This window comes from Lethenteron reissneri, chromosome 8 (genome assembly GCF_015708825.2).
Source record: "Lethenteron reissneri isolate LAM-NWPU_2019-01 chromosome 8, ASM1570882v1, whole genome shotgun sequence".
Taxonomy (NCBI): Eukaryota; Metazoa; Chordata; class Hyperoartia; order Petromyzontiformes; family Petromyzontidae; genus Lethenteron; species Lethenteron reissneri.
The window spans coordinates 9,990,968-10,009,603 of record NC_083786.1 but is presented as its reverse complement, the minus strand read 5'-3'; the positions used below and the strand labels follow the sequence as shown (position 1 = coordinate 10,009,603).

The 18,636-nt window shown below is 51.2% G+C and overlaps 1 pseudogene; it reads right to left on the bottom strand.

Annotated features, from left to right (window-relative positions):
- The window catches only part of LOC133361845 (DNA helicase MCM8-like), a 31,367-nt pseudogene extending 13,472 nt beyond the window's left edge, over positions 1–17,895 (bottom strand).
- Between the last annotated feature and the right edge of the window lie 741 nt (positions 17,896–18,636).

The following is an 18,636-nucleotide window of genomic DNA, read 5'->3' as shown; positions in this document are numbered from 1 at the left end:
TATCGTCAAAACACGAAATGGTACGGAAAGATCTTCATCCAGCAGTCGATTAGCGAAAGGGCTTTATATTATTGAAGTATAGTTTAACATGCATACAATACGTCATTAGAAACTTGAGGCATTCTTGGAAAATCCAAAAATGGTTTAACAGGAGGCCTTTAAATAGACAGGTGGCTCATTGACAAACAAATACCAAAGTTATTGTAAGCTAAAAAAATACTAACGAGGAATTGTAACGTAAATTCACAGTACCTTATTATACAGTTCAAGTCCTTGCAATGAAAAACTTCTCAAAGGCCTCCACTTTGGTGACAATTCCTCCGGAGTTTGCAATAAACTAGAAACACAACAAACACACAAAGTCAATAATACAAGTGGAACATGACCATCGCAAACAGTCGTCATGTAAATACTGTGTCTGGTCCAAATAAATTCCCAAAAAAACACAGAAAAATGTAGCACTGGAAAGTGTTTCATCAAGTGACAAAAGAAAAGTGCATTTGGAATGGACAATAAATTAAACATTCATAGACAATGACAGTCCTCATTCAAAATAGCAGTACATATGTCACTATTACAATGAAACCACCACAAGATGCCAAACGCACGGAGGCAATAAAAATACATCAACCACCTTCGGAAGGAAAGTAGAGCTTCCATCCTGGGTATGGGCAGAAATCATCCAGGGTGGTTTGAAGGACCCTGGCTTGGCACGAAGAGGGAATCTTTGGAGATGACACATTGGATTCCACCTGAAACATTTTGTAGGTATTGATCATGATGAACCTATGATTAAATCATCTAGAATTTCACCATCAGCAAGCAGTAGCCAGGGACAATGTTTTGATTGGCAACCGCTATGCATGCTGGGTTGTCATAACGCTTGCGAGGCTACGTGGTGGGCAGCAGAAGGCAGCGCAACAAATACATTATGGGATCTCCTTTGCCAGTACCAAAATATGATAATAGGTTTTCCCCTAAACAAAACATGTGTTAAGATGATTGGTCCAATCAGTTTCAAAGACAATGCATATATTATCAGAGTATGTTTTTTGTTTGAATTCTAACCACAAGTATCGTGGTTAATGCAGACATGATTCCTTGTAAAAGGTTTCAGTTTGGTGTATTAACATCTGAACACCTGTTTTGTTGCCAGAAAAAATAGGAAAACCTATTCTCAACAAATACATTTACACGATCTAACCCAAAAAACCTGTAGTATGGATAATATTGGTCGCGAAAGCCTATGTGTTAAACAATACGTTTTTGGAGTGCGCTTCTATGCCCCCACATCTATGCGCTCCGCCTTCACCAACTTACAAATCGTGAAAATTTCTCAAATAACCCCAATGGCCTGCACAGCATGAGGGATAGATGATGTATTAACAAACGTCTGATTCAAGGACATTATTTTTAAAAGTGCAGGCCATGTTGGGATGGTCCAAATTTGCCAACTTTTTCAATACAATTGGCAAATTACTTAAATGGGAAGTCACCACATACACCAGTGCTGCATAGACCTTGCACTGAAAGTTGCCACTTGAGACCCCTTATGCTAGACTACGACAGGGAAGTGCAATGGTTCAAATGAGATATGCTGTAAGGTGCTTTGAGATTGTATCGCATAAGAATCATAATCTGTATGTATACTGGCGGAATCTGATGAGCTATAAAGCTCTTTATCACAGATGTCCATTATAAAGCTGCCTATCAAAGCGACCCGCAAAGCCAAACTCGAATCCTTATCATGTCGGGATGGGAATCGAAAGGCGAAATGAAGGTACAAGATCTTGCAAGTGAATGTGTTATACTGGTAGGAACCTCCTGGTTACACCAGCCCACAGGGGATTATTATGTCCGTCCGTCCATCGTGCAGGGAGGGCTGAGTGGGGAGGGAGGGGCTGGGTGGGGAGGGTGGGGAGGGGCTGGGTGGGGTGGGGCTGGGTGGGGAGGGAGGGGCTGGGTGGGGCTGGGTGGGGGGTGGGAGGGGTGGGGCTGGGTGGGGAGGGGCTGGTCACCCCGTGATGCCCTTATAAAACTCAACGTTTAACCTACTCACGCCAGCTTGTGCCCGCCCTCACAGTCGGGCATATTTGCGGAATACACCATGCCGCCATTGACCCTGGCCATTGACCGAGCAACCCAACGTTCCTACCAGCTCCCTTACAAGTGAATGTGTTTATTATTACCACGGAAGCAGCTGCCACCACCGCCTCCCCGGCCGTTGTAGCGGCCACGCCAGCTACCTCCTGACCCTCTTGAAGCACCGCGCCAGCTTCTGTGGCCACCTCGCAGCCAGCCTCCACCTCCTCTCCCCCGACCCTCCGTCTCACTCATGCCCTGTGTGTCCTCAAGCAAACAAACAAAAATACAACGCAATTAAGGACATTTCATGCGCATGTACAATCGCTGCCCTTTTTCGTCAATGCACCGTCAGATGAAGGTCTTCCACGCTGTGAAGTTGTTGGGGATACGGTAAACATAACCCCTTGTGCTTGCTGTGACAGTGAGGCTGTGAAGCCAGCCTGAGGGCAGGAGAGCAAAGGATGTTGCCACATAGCCGTCGTCCCCCATCTAAACTGGCCTTAATATCATCAATTATCTTATAAGTGGCTGAACGTGGTCGCATCTCTAGAGAAGAGGGCACACATCACTCAACAGCTAACAGACGGCAACTTTAACGTGAAGGGGAATGAGCGGCTGCTCTATTAGACAACTGCATGTTGTACCTTGCAGTGCAGTAAATGTCTAGGGATGCTGCACCATAAGGCTCTAGGTGAGTGTTCTTAGTGCGGTCCCCGACAGTGACAACATCTGGCAACAAAAACTGACACTTTTTTACAAGGAGTCATGTTTGCATTGACCACAATACCTGCGATCGGAATGCAAACAAACACAAGAATAATACATTTAGTCGATTGTTACTCGACTACCATCTGCAAATCGATGCAAGTACAACAGACATTATGAGACCTCCTTTACCAGTGGCAAAATATAGTAATAGGTTTTTACCCTTTCAACTGGTACAAAAACTGGCACCTGTATACAAGGGATCATGTTCGCAATAACCACAACACAAGCAGTCAAAATGCAAAAAAGAACTCTGATAATGATGTATACACTGTCCTTGAAGTTGATTGGTCCACACCCGAGACAGCTTTTCTTAGAGCCCAGTCTCACATAGTGTTGGACCAGATGACACCAAAAGGCGCAGTTTTGTTGCCAGATAAAAGGATAAAAACCAATTATCATATTTTGCTACTGGCAAAGGAGGTTCCAATGGAGTGACAACATCGTGTTGCTGACTGTTAAACCCCCCATGGTGCTAAACGTGTGGCGACCCTCACACAGATGCTGTCTGTACGCCCAAAGTGCTATACCCCAGCCCCCCCCTCTCTGAAAATCAGTGAAGAAAACTGCCCCATAAGCGATGCCGTCTTGGTCTATAGGGTTTCGCAATGGGATTGCAACCCCCCAGATTGTCTCTGGGTTGCGATAAAAACACGATGCAAAGAAGATTTTCTAAATCCTCGACAGATCTCGCCACCAAGCAAGCTCATTGCTCAGGTCCGTGTGGGGGGGGGGGGGGGGGTGGGGAACTCCCACACCTCTTGCAAACGCGGCTGGCCAGCGTGGAAGAGTAGGCCAAATACCCTTGAGACTAAGAGGCCCTTCCACCAGCAGCAGTGCGACCTCACCGAGCAATTGCAGTGCTGCGCCTTTAGAACACGCAAACTGCACTCACGTATCAACGTATACGACGCATGCAAAGTAAGATTTGATTATTATAATTTTTTTAACGTACACGTTATTCACGCGATGTTTTTTTTTACTCGTTACACAGTGTAAGCGACTTCGCCATTAAACTCGTCCGCAGTTGTTTATTTTAAAAACGAAACGAATTAAATCTCCGCCGCCTCACGCACAAACTGTGTTTGTTATCTCCCGCGCGCGGCAACGTCGCCGCCGCTGATTGGACGACGACGCGCAGAGCTCACGGTACGCCCCTCCAAGCAAGGCGATCGCTCATTGGTTGAAGTGAATCAAGGGAGGGGCTGCATGCCAAACCCGAGGGGGTTTCCCTCTGTCACAAAACACATTCCTCCTGCAGAGGGAGCTGGTAGGAACGTTGGGTTGCTCGGTCAATGGCCTGCAGGGTCAACGGCGGCGTGGTGTATTCCGCAAATATGCCTGACTGTGAGGGCGGGCACAAACCGGTTATCTCTTCTCTAGCCCGTGTCACCCACTCACCCATCAGTCCATCTCTTCTCTGGCCCGTGTCACCCACGCACTCACCCATCAGTCCATCTCTTCTCTGGCCAGTGTCATCCACGCACTCACCCATCAGTCCATCTCTTCTATAGCCCGTGTCACCCACTCACTCACCCATCACTCCATCTCTTCTCTAGCACTTGTCACCCACTCACTCCTCACCCATCAGTCCATCTCTTCTCTAGCACGTGTCACCCACTCACTCCTCACCCATCAGTCCATCTCTTCTCTAGCCCGTGTCACCCACTCACTCACCCATCAGTCCATCTCTTCTCTGGCCCGTGTCACCCACTCACTCACCCATCAGTCCATCTCTTCTCTAGCCCGTGTCACTCACCCATCAGTCCATATCTTCTCTGGCCCGTGTCACCCACTCACCCATCAGTCCATCTCTAGCCCGTGTCACCCACTCGCTCACCCATCAGTCCATCACTTCTCTAGCCCATGTCACCCACGCACTCACCCATCTCTCTGTAGCCCGTGTCACCCACTCACCCATCAGTCCATCTCTAGCCGTGTCACCCACTCACCCATCAGTCCATCTCTTCTCTAGTCTGTGCACAAGTTCTGCCTCCTCTGTCCGGCCAAACAGAAGCTGCTTGGGCATGCGGTGGCTGGGCATGCGGGGTGGGCTAAATGACCCCAGCCAGTGCAGTCTCGCCTTGCAGGAGGAAGCTCACCGATGGGACGGTGTCTTTCAAGGATCTGTGAGCTCCTCACACGATCCAACCTGGTTAAACCCAGGATGTTAGGCATGCCAAGCCTGAATTGTTTCAAACCGGCTCACCGTCGGCGAGGAATGTCAAAGCCAGGCGGGGCGATGCTGATTATGTTAATGTTTGGGTCTCGAATGAGGTGATACATTCTGTTCGCCAGCGTTGTTTGTGATCCAGGTGAAATCATACAGCGTGGTCCAGATGTATTGTGACCCCCAACCCCATTGCATTGTCTAAAACTTAATATGTTTTTTTAAAGTAATGTTCATTTATAACAAAATGAATGTGCAAGGGGAAATAATGTTAGGGGTCAATTAATGGGGGGGGGGGGGAGGGGTCACAAGGCATCTGGGACACCCTTGAGGAATGGTTGACAGAAGGCGGATCAGTCGTGGCAGCAATTGACCACGTGGTGGCGCTGTGAGCACGTGTCATTCTTGTCAATGCCTGATTCCGTAAGTGCCCGAGGCTGGGCCTTAAACTTGCAACGCTCATCTCATTTGGCTGTCGTGAGCTAGCAGTGAAATTCCACGTTCCTTTGACGAGCTTTCATAAAATGTGATTCAACACAGCATGCGGTTTTCACTTCCCACCTAATGTTGTAGCCACACTACGGCAGTGCCGTTTTGACGATGGCGGTTGTGGTGGTAGTCCTGCAGATTATAATGACTACAATAATGATACCCTTCCTTTACCCAGAACAATATGAACACCTTTTGATTAAAGCTTTCGTGACTGCAGGGATTCATCTTCTTGGTTCTTTCGGTAAAGTGACTTTGCCGAAAGAACCAAGAAGAAAAATATGAACAACCTCTTTAATTAGGCCCTCTATTGGGATGTTTGATATATGCTGATGGATGACGCGATTTAGTTATAACGGGTTGATATTTTAGCCATGATATAACATTCGTAGATGTTAGAGCAGTGGATAGCGCACTGCACTACAAACCCGGTGCCCCTGAGTTCAATTCCTGGCCACGGCTGACATGATTGGCGAGTGATGTCTGGGCCCATCTTCGCCACCGCCTTCACCAACAGAGGGTGTGCCTGTGAGGACTAGGTTAGGACGGGTGACCACCAGGGCTTGCCAGGTGTTAGTACTGAGTGTCTCCCCCTGGTATGCAGCAACGCGGTGCTGGTTATCTCCAGGTTTCTCGGTTGTCCTCCCAAATGAATCCCAAACTAGCATGAATGTAAATGAACAAACATGCCAATGCAAGGCCCTCTTGACAAAGAGCATTACGACTTAAGCGAGGTCTTACCAGATGATCGATATTATCATTCTGCATCAGTGATATCGGGGCGGAGCGTTGGCTCATGATTTGAGCATTACGCTTTGAATTACCGACCACGGCTAACATCAGTGACGAGTTATAGTCAAACAAACTCCCCTCCCCCATGACAGAAACAGCAGTGGATGCATTAAAGTTGTACATTTTTTCATGATGTTATTATTCATATAACTTCATGAGGCTTACATTCATATTCGTTAGTTTCTATATTAACCATCTGCATTTACTTTTGCTTTGACATAATGGGATTCGTAGCAACTTAGCACATTTTTTGGTTTATTTAAGGCTTATACTATATGCGTTCGGGGGCAGGTGGCGCAGTGGTTAGCGCACTGCGCCTACGTGTGGAAGGTCATCCTTTTGGTGACGTAAGTGGGCACGTTGATTTGATCCGGCTTATTCGGGCTGTGACACTCGCCCACAGCTCGCAATTGTTCATCGCTGCGAATTCAATACTGCCAGGGACAACAACAACAACAAAAACCCCACCATTGGAACCTCATTTGCCAGTAGAAAAATATGATAATATTTTTTTTACCATTTTATCTGGCAACAAAACTGACACTTTTTTTTACAAGGAGTCATGTTTGCATAGACCACAATACCTGCAGTCGGAATAAAAAAAAAAACATAACTCTGATCATGTATGCACTGTCCTTGAAGTTTATTGGTCCACACAAGAGACAGCTTTCCTTAGAGCCTAGTCTCACATGATGTTGGACCAGATGACGCCAAAAGGCTCTAAGGAAAGCTGTCTCTTGTGTGGACCAATCAACTTCAAGGACAGTGCATACATGATCAGAGTTATATTTTTTTTGTATTCCGACTGCAGGTATTGTGGTCTATGCAAACATGACTCCTTGTAAAAAAAGTGTCAGTTTTGTTGCCAGATAAACGGGTAAAAAAACAATTTACAAAAACCCCGTTAACGTTGAGGCGTCAGCCAGCCAGCCGGCTTGAGCGAGCGAGAGAGCCACGTCTTGGCTGCAGCGCGCCGTGAACCCAGAGCAATTATTACGCAGTGGCGCAGATAAGGCATTTGACAATGCGTGCAAAATACAGGGTGCCCACCCCCTCCCCCTCCCCCCCACAACGCACCCACCATACACAACACGCGCGCACGTGGGGCTATTATGCGCGTGGAATTGCCGCGTTTGTGAAGTGCGCGCGCGTCCCACGAACGCCTCTGCGGCTGCTGCAACCATCAGATAGACACGAGGCACTCGCATAAGTAATGCATCCTAATAGCGCATTACGGTGTGGGGGGAGGCTATGATATCGTGGAGCATTGTGACAGCTGCATCGCCCGACGCGTGCATTATTACACGGAAAGCCTCTTCTTCACTCGCCAAAACGCCCTGAATCTGCCCAGGGATAGAGTCTGGATTTGGGATGCGCGTGTTTGGATTGGGTGACCGCAGTTTGCTTCTTCTTGTTTGTTGTTGTTTTTGTTAGAGACGACATGCATACGTGGCCGGCAGTGACATGTATTGTTGTATTGTACTATACTTTCTATGCCCCCCCCCCCTTTTCAACTCCCCGATCGAGGCTTTGCCCCCTATGTTTACCAACACGCATTGAACAACGCTGGTGAAGATGACGGTCATGTAACCCCCCCCCCCCGCCCATGACCCACACAGCGTGGACAGGCCCTCATCCAGCAGTGGATTGTACATATCCCTGCCGAACGTATTTCTGTGTTAATATGTATTGCATGAATCCGGTCGTGAGTGTCATGTATTCTACAAAGATGTTTTCGAAGGGCTGGACGTAGCTAACGCAGTTTGGTCTGAATGCTAATGCTGATATTCATCAAAACAAGACACACGTGCAATTCCGTGTGTCGACACCAACTGTGTGCTTGTCAAATAAAATATGTAAACTGGCCTCCGTGAAAAGTTTCATGTAAGAAATAAAATGTGTTTTAGCCCATCCGAGTATGGCCTTTTCAGACCGCGTTTAAATCCCCACACCTTTACACTCACAACTAGAAGCACCGGCTTTGTATCCACAGGACCACTACTGCATCTCCTTTCCACACGCATTATTATCAGCAACAGCTTCTTCAAACCCATGCATTTTCATGCATCATCATTGCATCTCCGATTAGCACGGTTGGCTACGTACGGTCCGAAAGAAGTTCAACATACTGTACATACATCATCACACCCATGCATCATCATCATCAGCAGCTTGAGTTTCCTCACACCCATGCATCATCATCATCAGCATGAGTTTCCCCACACCCATGCATCATCATCATCAGCTTCCCCACACCCATGCATCATCATCAGCATGAGCTCCTCACACCCATGCATCATCATCAGCATGAGCTTCCTCACACCCATGCATCATCGTCATCAGCTTCTCCACACCCATGCATCATCATCATCAGCATGAGTTTCCCCACACCCAATCATCATCAGCTTCCCCACACCCATGCCTCATCAGCATGAGTTTCCCCACACCCATGCACCATCATCATCAGCTTCTCGACACCCATGTATCATCATCATCAGCATGAGTTTCCCCACACCCAATCATCATCAGCTTCCCCACACCCATGCATCATCAGCATGAGTTTCCCCACACCCATGCATCATCATCATCAGCTTCTCCACACCCATGCATCATCATCATCAGCTTCTCCACACCCATGCATCATCATCATGAGTTTCCCCACACCCACGCACCATCATCATCAGCTTCTCCACACCCATGTATCATCATCATCAGCATGAGTTTCCCCACACCCAATCATCATCATCAGCTTCCCCACACCCATGCATCATCAGCATGAGTTTCCCCACACCCATGCATCATCATCATCAGCTTCTCCACATCCATGCATCATCATCATCAGCTTCTCCACACCCATGCATCATCATCATCAGCATGAGTTTCCCCACACCCATGCATCACGAGCAGCAGCAGCAGTAGCCACCAGCTGCACCGCACGCAGCCACACACAAAGCGCGCATTCATGCGCGTGACAATGCGACACAAAAGCGGAACACAGCGTTAGCGTCTAATGGCTCGCTCCTATTAGGCCCGCCCTATATAGCCGCCCATTGTGCCTCGTGTCAGACCTCGCTCGTGCATTGTTGGGCGTGGGGGGAGTGGAGGAGGAGGGGGGGCGAAGGATAGGGGGGGGGCGAAGAGAGGGGGGGGGCGAAGCAGGCGAAGAGAGGGGGGGCGAAGAGAGGGGGGGCGAAGAGAGGGGGGGCGAAGAAGAGGGGGGGGCGAAGAAGAGGGGGGGCGAAGAAGAGGGGGGGGCGAAAGAAGAGGGGCGGGGCGAAGAAGAGGGGGGGCGGGACGAAGAGTAGGGGGGGCGAAGAAGAGGGGGGGGGGCGAAGAAGAGGGGGGCGAAGAAGAGGGGGGGGGGCGAAGAGAGGGGGGGCGAAAGAAGAGGGGGGGGCGAAAGAAGAGGGGGGGGCGAAGAGGGCGAAGAAGAGGGGGGGGGCGAAGAAGAGGGGGGGGGCGAAGAAGAGGGGGGGGGCGAAGAAGAGGGGGGGGGGCCGAAGAAGAGGGGGGGGGCGAAGAAGAGGGGGGGGGCGAAGAAGAGGGGGGGGGCGAAGAAGAGGGGGGGGGCGAAGAGAGGGGGGGCGAGCAGAGGGGGGGGGCCGAAGAGAGGGGGGGGGCGAAGAGAGGGGGGGGGGCGAAGAGAGGGGGGGGGGGCGAAGAGAGGGGGGGGGGGGGCGAAGAGAGGGGGGGGGGCGAAGAGAGGGGGGGGGGGGCGAAGAGGGGGGGGGGGCGAAGAGAGGGGGGGGGGGCGAAGAGGAGAGAGGGGGGGGAGCGAAGAGAGGGTGGGGGCGAAGAGAGGGGGGGGCGAAGAGATGGGGGGGGCGAAGAAGAGGAGGGGGGGCGAAGAGAGGAGGGGGGGCGAAGAGAGGGGGGGGGGCGAAGAGAGGGGGGGGGGCGAAGAGAGGGGGGGGCGAAGAGAGGGGGGGGGCGAAGAGAAGAGGGGGGGGGCGAAGGCGAAGAAGAGGGGGGGGCGAAGAAGAGGGGGGGGGGGCGAAGAAGAGGGGGGGGCGAAGAAGAGGGGGGGGCGAAGAAGCGAGAAGAGGGGGGGGGCGAAGAAGAGGGGGGGGCGAAGAAGAGGGGGGGGGCGAAGAAGAGGGGGGGGGCGAAGAAGAGGGGGGGCGAAGAAGAGGGGGGGGGCGAAGAGAGGGGGGGGGCGAAGAGAGGGGGGGGGGCGAGAGAGAGGGGGGGCGAAGAGAGGGGGGGGCGAAGAGAGGGGGGGGCGAAGAGAGGGGGGGCGAAGAAGAGGGGGGGGGCGCGAAGAAGAGGGGGGGGCGACGAAGAGGGGGGGGGCGAAGAGGGGGGGGGGCGAAGAAGAGGGGGGGGGGCGAAGAAGAGGGGGGGGGGCGAAGAAGAGGGGGGGGGCGAAAGAAGAGGGGGGGGGGCGACGAAGAAGGGGGGGGCGAAGAAGAGGGGGGGGGCGAAGAAGAGGGGGGGGGCGAAGAGAGGGGGGGGGGCGAAGAGAGGGGGGGGAGCGACGAAGAGGGGGGGGCGAAGAGAGGGGGGGCCGAAGAGAGGGGGGGGCGAAGAGAGGGGGGGGGGCGAAGAGAGGGGGGGGCGAAGAGAGAGGGGGGGGCGAAGAAGAGAGGAGGGGGGGGCGAAGAGAGGGGGGGGCGAAGAGAGGGGGGGGCGAAGAGAGGGGGGGGGCGAAGAGAGGGGGGGGGCGAAGAGAGGGGGGGGCGAAGAGAGGGGGGGGTGAAGGCAAGGATCGCGGTGGGGGTGGTGGGGGTGGTGGGGGGGCGTCAGAGGAGGTGAATGAAGGGGCGAGCGTGCGTGGTGTCTAAGCGCGTTGGGACAGTGCGCGTGGGTTATTGGTGGTGTTTAGTGCTGGGGGCGTGAGGGGGCTCGGCGTACTGTGGGGCAGGGGGGGGCTGTGTGTGTGTGATGCGGGGGAGATTAAACCGTAGCGTGTTGCACGATTTGCATGGGACCCCGTGCAGTTGCATCGCCTGCGCAGTTAATGCTCCTGCCTCTTCCCCATCTCTCATCGCTCCGTTGTGACGTTATGACCCGCCCACCTACTCGACGCCTGTGAAGAAGTGCTTCATAGCTTATCGGATTCCTCCGGTGTCGATGACATAGTCGGGTTCTGATTCTATTCCCAGCGGCGCCACGTGGTTGGCATGGGGCCCTGGTGCAAGGGATGAAATGGGACTTCCTCAATGTCCAATCCCCCCCCCCCGCCCTTAGACCCTCGTGCAGTCGTGGGTGTGGTGGTGGTGGTGGTGTTTGATGGATGTGGTGGATGTGGGTGGGGAGGGGGCTGTATGGTAGGTCGACTCAGCCTCAAATGAGTACCTGGTGCGGTGTGTAAAACATCGCCACCCGGGAGACAAAGGCGGCCGGGCGTGGTGTTGGCCACCCCCCCCCCCCCTCGTGTGCCGTGCCGGCCTTCAAATGTGCTCGCTAACAGCACTTGCCCCAACAGTTGCATCAGGCTATACGGAGATATTTATCTTTTCTTTTGTGTGTTTTGCGGGGTCGATGTGATGACGATGATGGTTGTACGGGGGGGGTGGAGGAGGTATGGAGGGTGTGGTGAGTGTACGACGGGAGAGTGTGGAGCAGGGGAATGGGGGGGTGGAGGTGACTTTCTCTTAGCGTCCCCGGCTCTCTTCCCCCTCCCCAAGTCCATCTCGCATTCCACAGATGGCAATCTGCGCCTAATCGAGGGCACTTCATAATGGCCGAGATCGGTCCACGGGGGGCTCATTTGCGAGTGGTAATGCGGCGGCGTTAAGCGCTGAGGATTGGAGCTCCGAGCGCACGCGGTAATGGTAAAGGTGCGGCCCTGCAATTTCTTACTCGCGCCACTTCTGGCTAATTGGAGCTCTGCAGAGCTCATTGCTTCGGCCAACTCTTCCACGATTTAAGAACCGTGCCCGTATTTTTTGGCGAAGAGATGGAATCGAAACGGCGACCTCTGGGTTGCAAGTCCAGTTTGCTGACCCTTAGACCACCGCAGAATCCCCGTTTCGTGGGCGCCGCGGTGGCGAGGTGTTAACTACCTCGCCTGGTGTGCAGGAAGTCGTGGGTTCGATCCCGAGCCTGACACTGACACCTGTGGTCGCGTGGATTTTTCTCCGGGTCCTCCGGTATTTCCTTCTGCATTTAGAATCAACACCACGCGTTTAGAGTATTGGCTGCTATAAATGTCCACGTGATGAAGCCACTTCGTTGAGCTATCATCTATGATAGCCAGGACGCTTCTGAGATTATAGGTCAGTGGGCCTTACTTTGAGAAAAAAGTCTACTTTAGTAGAATATAAGTAGTCATATCCTTTATTTAACCGGCAAATTAATATAGCCCCTTTGAGACACACAATGCATTGCTGCGCTTGCAAGGGCGACATGGGTTACATCAACAAAAATGTAAAATACAACGAATGCAACGTAATTTTAATATGGCTGAGTACATAGGGAGTGGAGCGGTGGCGCGATGGTTAGCGCAGTGCACTAAAACACGAGCCATCTGAGTTTGATTCCTGACCGCGGCGATGAGTGGTGATTGATGCCCGAGCCGGTCTTGGAACAACCTCCCCCAGCCCATCACCAACCCACACTGACCAGCGTGGTGAAGTATGATTTGAACAACTTCCAACATCGACACGGCTGCTGGAGTGAATTGGCCAAATAAGCATTATAATAGTTATTAAATTATGAATATAGAGACAGAGGCTTTATCTACAGCATATAAATAGGACTATTGTACAGCTATATACTGATACAGTCCTGACCACGTGAGAGTTATAGTGATTTATATATACTGTATGTAATGTAATATGTTTAAGATGCTTATTTACAATGTGATGAGTGATTATCAAGGGCACACATGAGTGTAGTAGGAGACGAGTAAATATGCATGCTCACAGTGCACGCAAAGATAAAGATCCCCCGTGTAGCCTTAACAGACTGTCGGGGCAAGTGCTGTCAGCGAGCACCTATGAAGGCCGGCACGGCACACGAGGAGGTGGGTGGCCAACACCGCGCCAGACCGCCTTTGTCTAACAAGTGGCGATGTTTAAACACCGCATCAGGTCCTCATTAGAGGCTGAGTCGACGTAGGGGAGGCCCAGGACCGGTTCAGATCATTGTCACCGTTGTTGTTCCTGAGCGGGAATCGAACTCGGGTAGCCGGGATCGTAGCGCAGCGCGCTAACCATTGCGCCACCGCTCGCCACACGGACACACACAGACACACACAGACACACGACCACACGTACAATGACACACACACAGACAAAGATAAAGATCCCCCATATAGCCTTAACAGACTGTAGGGGCAAGTGCTGTTAGCGAGCACCTATAAAGGCCGGAACGGTACACAAGGGGGTGGCCAGCACCACGCCCGACCGCCTTTGTCTCCCTAGTGGCAATGTTTACACACCACACCAGGTACTCATTTGAGGCTGAGTCGACCTAGAGGAGGCCCAGGACCGGTTCAGATAATCGTCACTGGTGTTGGCCGTGAGCGGGATTCATAGCGCAGCGCGCTAACTGCTACACACAGACACACACAGACACACACAAATACACGACCACACGTACAATGACACACACACAGACACACACACAGACACACACAAACACACACACAAACACACACACAGACACACACACAGACATACACAGACACACAGACACACACACAGACACACGACCACACGTACAATGACACACACACAGAGACGCGCACTTCAAAACACACATTTCACAAACCGTAGACCACAGCAGTCACTCTCATTCATAATGGATTCATGCTTAACACAAAATATATGCACACACGCCTGTTCGGCTGTTTTATATATATATTATTAAAAACATCACCCCTTGCATGCAGAATCAAGAAGCATGGATAATTATATAAACAAACAAACATACAAACATTATTCATAATCAATACAAACATTAAATGAACCGACGAACACAAAGAATACACTGTAAAAAATATAAGATATACAAGATTTTATATAAAGCGTAATTAATATACCCCGATGTGTATAGGATCCAAGTTTTAGCATTAGCCCTAATTTATCCATGTTTTACACGTATATTTATACGAACACGCAAATGTATCTCGACCGTGGGTGGCGTCGTGGTCCCTGGCCAGACAACTCACTGGCTCGGTGCCACGTAACGTAGCACAGATGTATCGGTTCCAATTCCTGGGTGTGGCCATAACAGTGACGATTACGTGATGCCTATGCATGTGCAATGAGTGGGCTTAAAAACGTTTCACTCTTATTAGGCGCACAAATAAATTTATATTAGTTACGTTTTTTTTATTTTAAAAAATCCCTTACGGTGGTCCGCATTTTTACGATCTAATCGAACAGTTGATTGACACGTAGAGTATCCCGTCATCGTCGTAGCTAGCGGTCACCGCGTCGCGCGGCGCTTTCAGACGCGCTTCTGCGGCCGTCTGGAACGCTCTTCCGTCCCATATTAGGAATCCACTGGGAGCTTTGCAACTTTTAAATCATCTCGATTGAAGACTCGTTTCTTTAGAACTGCTTTTTTGTATTTAGTTTGTTGTCATTCCCCCGCACCTCCAATCAGCACGGCGCACAAAGTTCAACATACATCCTACACCGAGAAAACAACCCTTCATCCTGCCAGACGCGCAATTTACGTCCAGTGCAATGGCAACTCTCGAGCCACAGCAGACCGACTACTCCACACAATCCCAGTGCATGAATCGGGATTAACTTTATCCTGGCCTTAATCAGCCCTCAGCCTCGGCTCAATAAAAGCCAACCGTGCATAATTCTGTATTGGGTGTTTTTTTCTCTCTCTCCAAACAGAATGTCAAAGGCGCAGCCCTGCAGTTGCTTGCTCACAGCCACTGCTATGGCGACCTCTTGAGAGAGCCCCTCTAGACGGTATTTGGCCTACTCTTCTTCCGGATTGCATAATCGTGAAATTAAATGTAACGCTGCGTCAATCCACCGATGGACGAAGGCTTCCCCACGCCATGTAGGTCACGCGGGGGATTTGAAGGGTTTTTTTTCTCTCCTTCATCGCGGTGGCTATGGCAGGTTGGTTGATCAGGCGGAAGGGAGGTTGAATCGGTTTTGATATCACCGCCCATTGATGTTGTTCATGGCCTGAAATCGGACCGGGGTGCCTGGGGTCATAGTGCAGTGCCCTAACCACTGCGCCACCACTCCATCCCCGTTCACACGAATAACCTCATTAATTAACACACTTGTAAATTATTGTTTTGCACGGAGTGTAACGATCCTCATCCGAACCCCTTGCGAGTACGTGCCATGTCGCGATCATGTATTTTTAAAAAAATCGATTCTTATATATTTGTTTAGTATCATTGCTGTGAGTGTAGCGGCCACTCGTGACTGGATGGGGATTTTTTGCTGCATTCAACGTTACGAAGAGAGGAGTCTTTGTTCCCGCACGCGCGCGATTAGATTCGCGCATCGTGAACCTAAGATTCGATAACGTAATCGATTAATCGAATGAGTCTGTTCTCCACTCCGCCACGTGCGGCGTCAACCCATACATACAATCAATCGGCAACTCATTGCGACTCTAAGAAGTATACGAAACGGACACTTTTAAAACGCAGGTAGATGCCCGCATTCTAAATGGAATAATGTATATTGACGTTTTCCCTTTAAGTCCATTTACTTTAATTTACGTTACCATTGACCCGAAATGGCTAACTCGGTAAACAACACGCTGTGTGCACGGCTATACGCGTAGAGCGTATGCAACGCTCACAACAACCAGTGGAGGGCGGATAAAACAGCAAGTTGGCACAGTGGAGAGCAGAGGTGGTGGTGCATCTACGGGTCATCTGAGTCAGCCCATCACACCTGGGTCTGTCCCGCGACCTCCTTGCCAGCAGCGAGCCTCTCACAACTTCACGCGATAGCCTCAAAGTGCACATAGCCTGGGCACAGTGAATTAGTGTGTTGAATGGTTGCTTCTGTTATTGGTGTGTGTGTGTGTGCGCGCGCGTCTGTGACCAAATCACCCCTAGTACTGCCTTCATAGGTGCCCGCTAACACAAGTTGCCCCAACAGTACATTGAGGCTTTGTATTTGTGATATGTCATTGTACGCGGTGAAGTATGGTTATGTAACTCCCACGACCCGCAATCGAGGGGGGAGGCCCTCATCCAGAAGTTGATTGATGAAAGGGATGAACACGTCCATGTGCAACCGCCTAACATGATGTGTAACACCAACATAGCCCGTAGCAATCAGAGTTAAAACCTTCAGTTATATCTACTACTTCTAATAATACAGGGTGCTTAAAAATGTTGTAACACTTCAGGCTCTGGAGACCACCTGGAGAAGATTCCAGGCACGCGTTGACAACGATGGCGAACAAGTTGGAGCCTCTTTGAAGCTATTAACATTACATTTGTTATCACGTTACAGCAGAGGTCGCAACCGGGTACCCGATACCCGTACCCTACCCGATACCCGGCTACCCGTACCCGGCTGGGTACGGGTACCCGTTTGCGACCCTGGTGCGGCCGGGTACGGGTAGACCGTGAGTCACTGGTGAGTAACTGTTTGTCACTCATTTCCCAACGTCTTGTCTCTTCTCACAATTCAAGTTCCTAGAATCAACCCACCCGCGCCTGCAACATGGCTTCATCCCAGAGGTCGCAATCAGGTACCCGATACCCGTACCCGGCGGCCGGGTACGGGTAGGGTACGGGTAGGGTACGGGTACGGCCGGGATACGGGTACGGGTACCCGTTTGCGACCTGGTGCGGCCGGGTACGGGTAAGGAGTCAAAACCCGTTTGCGACCTCTGCGTTACAGTGTATTACTCGTTCTTTTGCCATTAAAAACGATAGTCCCAAGTAAGTGTTCATATTTTGTTGAAGCACCCTGTGATTATACAGGCCTTTCTCAATTCACCGTTGGATGACAGTCTTCCACGCCGTGGCCATCACGGGAGTTGCTTGACCATACTTCACCACTCTGGTCAGTGCGGGATGGGTGTGGCGAGAAGGGGGCGCCAGGACCAGTTCAGCCATCACTCGCCACTGATGTTAGCCGTGTGCGGGAATCGAACTCAAATCGCAGTGTGCTAACCAATCCGCCACCGCTCCCCCAACATTCACTCGCCACCTACACAATCATCGCTGCTACTTTCCTATCGTCGTCACTACCAAGTGCGGCCAGGCATATCAACGCATTATGTTATGACACTGCAGTTAACGGAGGAGCGGTGGCGCAACGATTAGCGCATTGAACTGTGAACCCGGCCATCCGAGTTCGATTCCCGGTCACGACCAACATCAGCAAACGCGTGTTATCCAAAACGGTCATGTGCACTCCAGGCCTCTTCGTTAACCCGCACTAACCAGCGTGGTGAAGTATGGTCAAACAAACCCCTGTGATCGACTCGCTGTACGTGGGGGGTGGAGAGGGGGGGGTGGGGTTCGGGGGGAGGGGTCCTCATCCATTAGTGCAATGACAAAGGGCCGTTAATTATTCTTATCATCATTGACTGTAAAACCGTGAACATACTTTATTTTAAACACGATATATGAAACAATATTCATTTACACACATCCATCCACCCGTTGCGCCCTCACCTGCAATCCTCCAAATGTACCCATCACCGGTGTGATTGCGTGCAGAAAACGAAGCCTGTAAAACGCCGCAAGATTTTTATGGGCCAAAGGTGGGTGGGGAGACCTCAGTGGGGGCAGGGCCGAGCACTTAAATTTCACGCTGCCCTTGGCCTCGCGAGACCAATGGCAATGCGCCCGACATTCGCCACTCGGTGACGGTGGCGTCGCCACGACGGCCGTGCCAGGCCAGGTGCACGTACGTTGAGACCACGTGAAGTGTCGAAGGCTCGCTCGCTCACAGGAGACCGGCCGCTTTGACACGGCCCGTCAACGATTTTTGGCCGGCGCTGCAAGCATCCCAGTCGCTGCACTAATCGCGTACTCGAGGTGGGTGGGTGGGTGTGGGTATTGTTGAGATGGCAAAGCTATTGGCTGCAAAACAAAAAATCCTGAATGTTTCTAAAGGGGAGAAAGGGGGGGGGGGGGAATGCTAGAACTGGCAAACACGATGTTTCCAATCTTAGTGCGCTCATTAACTTGTGCCAATGCAGGATGCCCCTGGCGAGTGATATAAAGTGATTGAGGTTTGCGTGCCAAAGTGTGGCCTTTAACGTTGATTGGTGGTCGTGCAACATTTTTGATTTCTCCACGTGACAGTTGTTTTTTTGCTCTGATCGCTGTTGACTTTATTCGCCGTGTTTCGTTGTTTATTTATTTAGCTCTTGCCATTTTTTGAGATCCAAGGCACTCGAATCCTGGCCTCAAGGTCTCACCT